Here is a 7,321-nt window from a genome sequence, read left to right on the forward strand (position 1 = left end):
CTCGCTCCCTTCACCCATACAAGTAGGCCATTCCACTGTGTTGTAATTCGCCCTTCTTTAAGTGATTTGACCCAATTAATAGTTGATTGTGCAAGTGTTACAGTAACGTAGTTGATATGCTCTGAGTGAAGTCATATTTACGTCTTTAACGTCCCCTGAAATGTGATGTCGTTGTCACTGTTAGTAAGTGCTCGCCCCTTCATCCATACAGGTCCCTAACGCAGCCTAGGCCGTGTCAGTATCGTGGATGTTGTATCCACTATGTCCGGGGAGATGTCCGAGGTCCAGTAGGATCAGTTACCTTCGTGAGACCCGACCGTCAGACACTTCAGACTACCTATGGCCCCCATAGCTGGCTCGTCTGGCCCTAACGCTCGGCCTGCGAGGTGACCCCGGATCACCAAGCCACACAGCACTACCAGCCCCCATCATTGGTGGATGAGTGTCCAACTCAGTAGGGCTACAGTGACCCCCCCGTTAACGAACTCAATCATTTCCAGAAGGTCGTTCGTTAACCGAAAAGTTCGTTAACCGAAACCATTGTTTCAATGGGTTTATGGGTAATTGGTTCCAGCTCACCGAAAATTTCCTAAATTCAACAAAAATGGTAGAAAAGTTCACTTACTTTGAGGTGTGTATGTAGAAGGCTCCTGGATGATGATAATGATGATGGGATTTAGAATGGGGGTGGAGGAGAAGGAAGAAGAGAAGGCATTGGGGTGGAAGAGAAGTCACCCCATGGAGCCATTTCACCCATAAAATTTTAGCTCTCTTGGTGTAATTCAAGATTATTTTCTTTAAATCAACACTACACTGCATTATATATTGTCAATATGTAAAATATATTTCAAAATGACCAATAATTTGCTTGGAAACACAGAAAAAAAGCATTTAGTTGAAGAGAGTCTCAAGCAAGATGTTACCTCCAGTGAAAACAGAGAGAGACTAACTCCTGTTTGCTGTGTTAAGAGGCTGGATGCCGTGCATTAAACTAGTCACTTTACCTTCAATTATGTTCAATAATTGTTAAAATGACTTAAGAAATTGAATATTAAACTTTTAAAATTATTGAATAGTATAAACTTCTTGATATTTACTAAAATAGTAAGTGTTATGTTCTGGATAATAAGTTCAATATACAGGAGAGAACATAAACACCTGTATAGATTTTGTAGGTTCGATTTACTGGATAAGAGATATGTACACAAGGGGAGTAGTGCCCTCCGACCTGGCTGCTTGTCAACTACTCTATCGACGACGTATGGCAAGTGATACATTAGCAGCTTCCATACGTCGCCAGGCACATTAATTAAGCATGTGGGATATCTTAAATACATTGCCACACACTGCTAGCCAGGCTGAATAAATAGTACATAAATGGAGCACATACATAATATACATACATAATATATAATCCAGCATACATAATATACATACAGTAAGGAATTTAAGCCCTAGAACCGATTAATGTATTGGCGGACTGATACTAAAGTTGGTTGCCCGGTCAGTGCAAGCGAAAACATGTTGAGGTCGGTTTGTAAGAACTTCGTTAACCGATTTTTTTTTCGTTAACCGAATTGAAGATCCTTATGGAAGGCAGTTCGTTAATCGAAATTACGTTAACCGAGGTGTTCGTTAAACGAGGGGTCACTATTTGTGTGGTGGGGTTAATCCACTGGGATCTTCAGAGTTCGTCGGAAAGCACTCCATGGTGGCAGGACCCCATGGCTGTTGCTTGAGTATCACTCCTGACGACAGAGTGTTGTAGTGGCAGTTGCCCCTGGTCTTTATGGTGCTAAGTGACTATAAGAGTTATGTGTTATTGAGTATGTCCACCCAGTAGTGGTGTGAGTGTTATTGAGTATGTCCACTCGGTAGTGGTGTGAGTATGTTGAGCCTGAGGGCATAGTACCAGATTTCGTCTGTTGGTACATATATATTCTTTCTCCTACCTCCATATTAATGTTTAAATAAATTTTGTATTTGTATATTGTGTCTATTATTTACCTACAGTATTTACCGTTATTTCTTCCCTATTACTTGATATTATCATTACATATACCCACGAGCCTCCTCTCGTCACGCTACCAATGGTAATAAGTATGAGAGTAAAAGGAATTGTTACTGACACACAGGCCCTTATAAAATGGTGGCAGCCCAGGCCCTCATACTCAGTACAGTAAAGCCTCCGATAACAACGCTTCGACAACAACTTTTCAAATTTAAAACCCTAGTTAATTTAGGACTCAATTCAATTTATGTCCTTATTTCATTCGTATTTACAACCAAAATATAATAAAAATATAATAAAATTACATTTTCATATAAATAATAACTAAATCCCAATATGTATTATAAAAAAAATCAAGTTTCTTACAGCATTTATGCATCCCTATTCAACATGAGCAAGAGAGCAAGTGATGGTAGTGCTGTTCAAAAGCTAATAGAAAGTGTATAAGCTTAGCCGAGAAACTAGATGTGTTAAAACAATATGAAAAAGGCGAGAGGTCTGTGGATATTATATGGAGCAAGCAATGAACATATTTTCTGAAGTGGATCCATTAACAGAACAAAGCATTAAAATTTAAACAAATACAAATGACTTCAACATAAAGATGTGTAATGAGAAAAGAAAGCAGCTGTGCAAGGTTCTTTCGACAGCTTTATTATTCGAAGGACTAAACCACCAACTTCAGCTACACCATCAAATTCATCATCATATGCAGCTTCAACATCAACTTCAGGTTCAGTAACAGTTTCAGCAACAGCTTTATGGAAAGCTACAGCTTCAGCCAGAGTTGAATTCTTATAATTTGGTGATCATTTTGAATATAAACATCATATATTTTGCATTAAACATACAAATTTTAGATAAAAATTTTTCTCAGAGTAACTATGTTATCTTTTGTGCAAAATATATGACATTTATATTCAAAATATTCCTGGTCTTACAAGGAATCCAGCAATGTCAATTGTATTATCCTAACTTTAGTTTGAGGTATTATTTATTAAAATTTAGTGGTTTTCCCCCAAAAATTTCTCTGAGAGGGAAGAGCCGGCAGTGTAGTGTGAGAGAGGGAGTTGAGTCCATTATTTGAATGGACATTAACTTGGCGACTGTATTTCTCTATTTCTCTTAAGTATTAATTGTGTGCATGTACCATCATAAAATTAAGATGTTATTTTTACTACAACATAGGTATGTGCCTTCAAAAAGTGGAGTTTGGGGGTCGGGCCGGTTTCTATTGGAATTAATCCCATATGTTCTGTTGTTCTTAAGATTTCACTTGCGGGACCCTCTGGGTTCTATATATATATATATATATATATATATATATATATATATATATATATATATATATATATATATATATATATATATATATATATATATATATATATATATATATATATATAATCCATCTTTTTTTTTCTTTGCCATTAGTGGTTAGCTACTTCTATTGTTCCATTTATTAACATTAAATAACATAATTTAAAACATATATGTATATTCATTTTTTACATTAATTTTACTACAGCTACAACCAGGGTCTTATTTTCTTCATTTTCTCGTGTAGATTATCGTCATGGACTCCCGGATGTAAACACAAATGAAAACAATGGCGTCCCATCTCCTCTTGTGTGACCATATTATTATTCATTTATATTGTATAAGGTACATCCAAAAACATTATTTAAAGAATAAAGTTTGCAATTTTCATTAATTGTAATGTTTTTGGGGGGAAAGAGGGTAAAAAGCCACACAAAAGATATAAAAAGGTCACACCTGGGAACGCATCTCATTATTATTGCTTTATTTTAATGGTAATTAATGATTCACGATATGATGATTCACCTTACACTGCAATATTGGAGGACACATTACCGTCGTTATTCGAGGCTTTACTGTATATACATACATACAATGGTCCCTCGGTTAACGAACCCAATTCATTCCACAGTCGTTCGTTAACCGAAAATTTTGTTAACCGAATCCTTTGTTTCAATGGGATATTGGGTAATTTGTTCCAGTTCACAGAAAAGTATATACAAAGTTAAAAAAAAATGCAGTAAAGTACACTTACTTTGAGGTGTGTATGTAGAAGGTTCCTGGTTGATGATGATGATGGGAATTAGAAGTGGGGGTGGAGGAGAAGGGAGAAGAGAAGGAAGTGGGAATGGAGGAGAAATTACCTTTCAGGGGACCCATGCTTGATGCAGTAATTTCACCAATAAAATTTTAAGTTCATTAAGTGTAATTCAAGATTATTTTATTTAAATCAACACTGCACTGTGCTCTATATTATCAATATGTTAACTAAATTTCAGAATGACCAATAATTTTAATGTAAAAATGCAAAAATATTCAAGACACCAACAAAATCGATGTTCACTCCACTGTCAACAAAGCCAAACTGAAGCCTGGTGGCTGAGTCAAGCGGCTGATGGTCGCACAAAAAACTAGTTCCCTGTACTGCATATATTATCAATATGTTAACAAAATTTTAAAATGACTAATAATTTTAATATAAAATGCAAAAATATTAAAGAGCACAACTTTCTTGATATTTACGTCACTGGAAACGAATGTAAACATAGAACAGATTACTGAATTGGCAGACTAGCCCATCAGCTGATCAGCTGATGCTCACAACAAAACGTGATTTTCATAAGGATTTCGTTAATCGAAGTTTTGTTCGATAACCGAATTGAAGATCCTTATGGGAGGTAATTCGTTAACCAAAATTTCGTTAATCGAACCGTTCGTTAACCGAGGAACCACAGTATATATACACACAGTAAAGCCTCCGATAACGACGGTTCAACTAACGAAGATTCATATCTAAAACCCTGGTTAATTTAGGACCAAATTCAATTTACACCATTATTTTTCTTTGTATTTACGGCGAAATTAAAAAAGATATTACATTTTCGTATAAATAATAACTAAATCCCGATATTATAAAAAAAACACGCCGTACCCACGGAGGCTGCCGGGCTTGTTAGTGGTGACGTCAGCATCACTAGTACGTATAAACAATCGCAACTGGCGGGCCCTTTGCTTTCATGCATCCGAACAGGAAAAGGAGAAAAACTATCTCAGGTTTCTTACAGCATTTTGTATCCCTATTCAACATGTGCAAGAGAGCAAGTGATGGTAATGTTGTTTCAAAAGTTAATAGAAAGTGTATAAGCTTAGCCGAGAAACTAGATGTGTTAAAACGATATGAAAAAGGCGAGAGGTCTGTGGATATTATATGGAGCAAGCAATGAACATATTTTCTGAAGTGGATCCATTTACAGAACAAAGCATTAAAATTTAAATAAACACAAATGACCTCTACATAAAGATGTGTAATGAGAAAAGAAAACAGCTGTGCAAGGTTGTTTCAACAGCTTTATTATTTGAAGGCTTAAACCATCAACTTCAGCTACACCATCAAACTCAGCATCATAAGCAGCTTCAACAACAACTTCAGGTTCAGTAACAGTTTCAGCAACAGCTTTATGGAAAGCTACAGCTTCAGCTAGAGTTGAACCTGATGACTTCATCATCTGAGTAAAAACTCTCCCAATATCATTAGCTGTTCTTATGTTTTAGACTTTACCACATATATGAACAATAAATAAGTGCTGCTTTCATATTCGTATGTAGAAAAATGATATGTTTTCACATGTACGCACTTACTGTACATACGTTGGCGTTCCCAATCGTCTCGCTAATTTCTTAACCATTACTGGTTAGCTACTTCTGTGCCGACATTGTGAGAATGATTTTTTGTATCAATTGCAGTTACACCAGGAAAATAGTGAGGTAATTTTTATTTTTTATTTTCTTAGAAAACACGCTGTATTGCCAGATGTAGTTCTTTGTCCAAAGTGTAATAACCAGTGTACACTGCATGAAGAACAGTATATTTGACAGTGTCACAAAAGTTTTAAAGATTAAGGTAAGATGTGGGCATGAAGAACAGGGGATTGGGTTGGGTTAGGTTAGGTTAGTATTTTATTTATCTGATTAATTTGAAAAAGAAAACAATCCAATTTTTTCCATTATGATTGTTGGGGGTATCTTTAAAAAAAAAAAGTGATTCTGGAGGAAATGGATATCCACTTCGCTAAAAACTTATCAAAAACCACTGGAAAAACCAATTTTTAATTTAAAAATTAAGTCCAGTGTGATACTATATTTTGACCGTTTCTTTTAATACGCTTAAAATCATCAAAACAATAAGTATAGAAAAAATTAAGAAAATCAACAAATTCCTTCTGGTGTAAGCCCTAAACTACACCTTTACTGCAGTTTCTGTTACAAATGAAAATGTTTTTGTTTTGTTTTTAAGCCGCCAATTTCCATCAGAAATGAAGGTCAAATTGGAGTAAATGACAACATAAAACACAAAAAACTATTTTTCTCTAAAAACCTGAGAATAGCCAATGGACGAATATTTACCTAAAGTACTTAGCTAATCAGGGCGCACTCACGGTAAAATAGCGTTCATAAGAAGTTAGCCGGTCACAGCAAAATAACCACTACAAAATGTAAAACTAACAAGTAGGGCGCACTCTCGGTAAAATAGCGTTCGTAAGAAGTTAGCCGGTCACGGCAAAATAACCACTACAAAATGTAAAAGTAACAAGTTAGACGGATTACCATCTCAAATCCCAATGTGTCATGTCTTATGTTCTTAATTTGTATATGTTCAGCTAATAATATTTTTAAAATTCTAATTCTGAATAATCTATTACAATGAGAGTAATTCTAGAATGCGATAACAAAGCTTACTTGTGATAATTGCTGGTTGACATTCCTATGTGGTCGACACTCGACAGCCGGACTGTATCTGTTTGCGTCGCTCTGTTAAAGAAAGCTACGAATTCGGAGGCTCGGAGCCCCACAGGGACACCACTGACACAGGCAGGGCCCGGCCAGGGCCCCAAGCCCCAACCAGCCTCTGCTAAGTAGGTACTAACATAAAGAATAAATCAATTGACCCAAGCAAGATTATTTCCATTTAAACTCAAAAATTTTCGTCTATGTATCTTTCTATCTCATATATGGAACTTGCCAGCCTAAAATTGTGTTCATTATATTGAAATACGGGAGAAATATTTTGGTTATTTTTTTACGGATGGATAATTAATTGGATAATCCAAGTAATTTTGAGTTTGTAATGAATCCAACTTGGATTCATTACAAACTCAAAATGAGATTTACTTTGCCCTCTTCTCCACTGATCGGCCTATTAGGCGCTTGATAATTAAATCCTTGATGCCTATTATTAAAATTTGGGTGGCTAGGAGAAAACTCATGCTGAAT

At 35.7% G+C, this 7,321-nt stretch overlaps 1 protein-coding gene across 2 annotated transcripts in view; it reads right to left on the reverse strand.

Annotated features, from left to right (window-relative positions):
- The window catches only part of LOC121876896 (zinc finger protein 845-like), a 30,849-nt gene extending 23,901 nt beyond the window's left edge, over window positions 1-6,948 (reverse strand). For both annotated transcript variants that reach the window (XM_042382466.1, XM_042382467.1), the window contains exon 1: window positions 6,788-6,948. The gene's annotated coding sequence lies outside the window, so the exon portion shown is untranslated. The remainder of the gene's footprint in view (window positions 1-6,787) is intronic.
- Window positions 6,949-7,321: the final 373 nt, after the last annotated feature.

The sequence above is a fragment of the Homarus americanus genome, unplaced genomic scaffold, assembly GCF_018991925.1.
Source record: "Homarus americanus isolate GMGI-L3 unplaced genomic scaffold, GMGI_Hamer_2.0 scaffold51744, whole genome shotgun sequence".
In the NCBI taxonomy this organism is placed as follows: Eukaryota; Metazoa; Arthropoda; class Malacostraca; order Decapoda; family Nephropidae; genus Homarus; species Homarus americanus.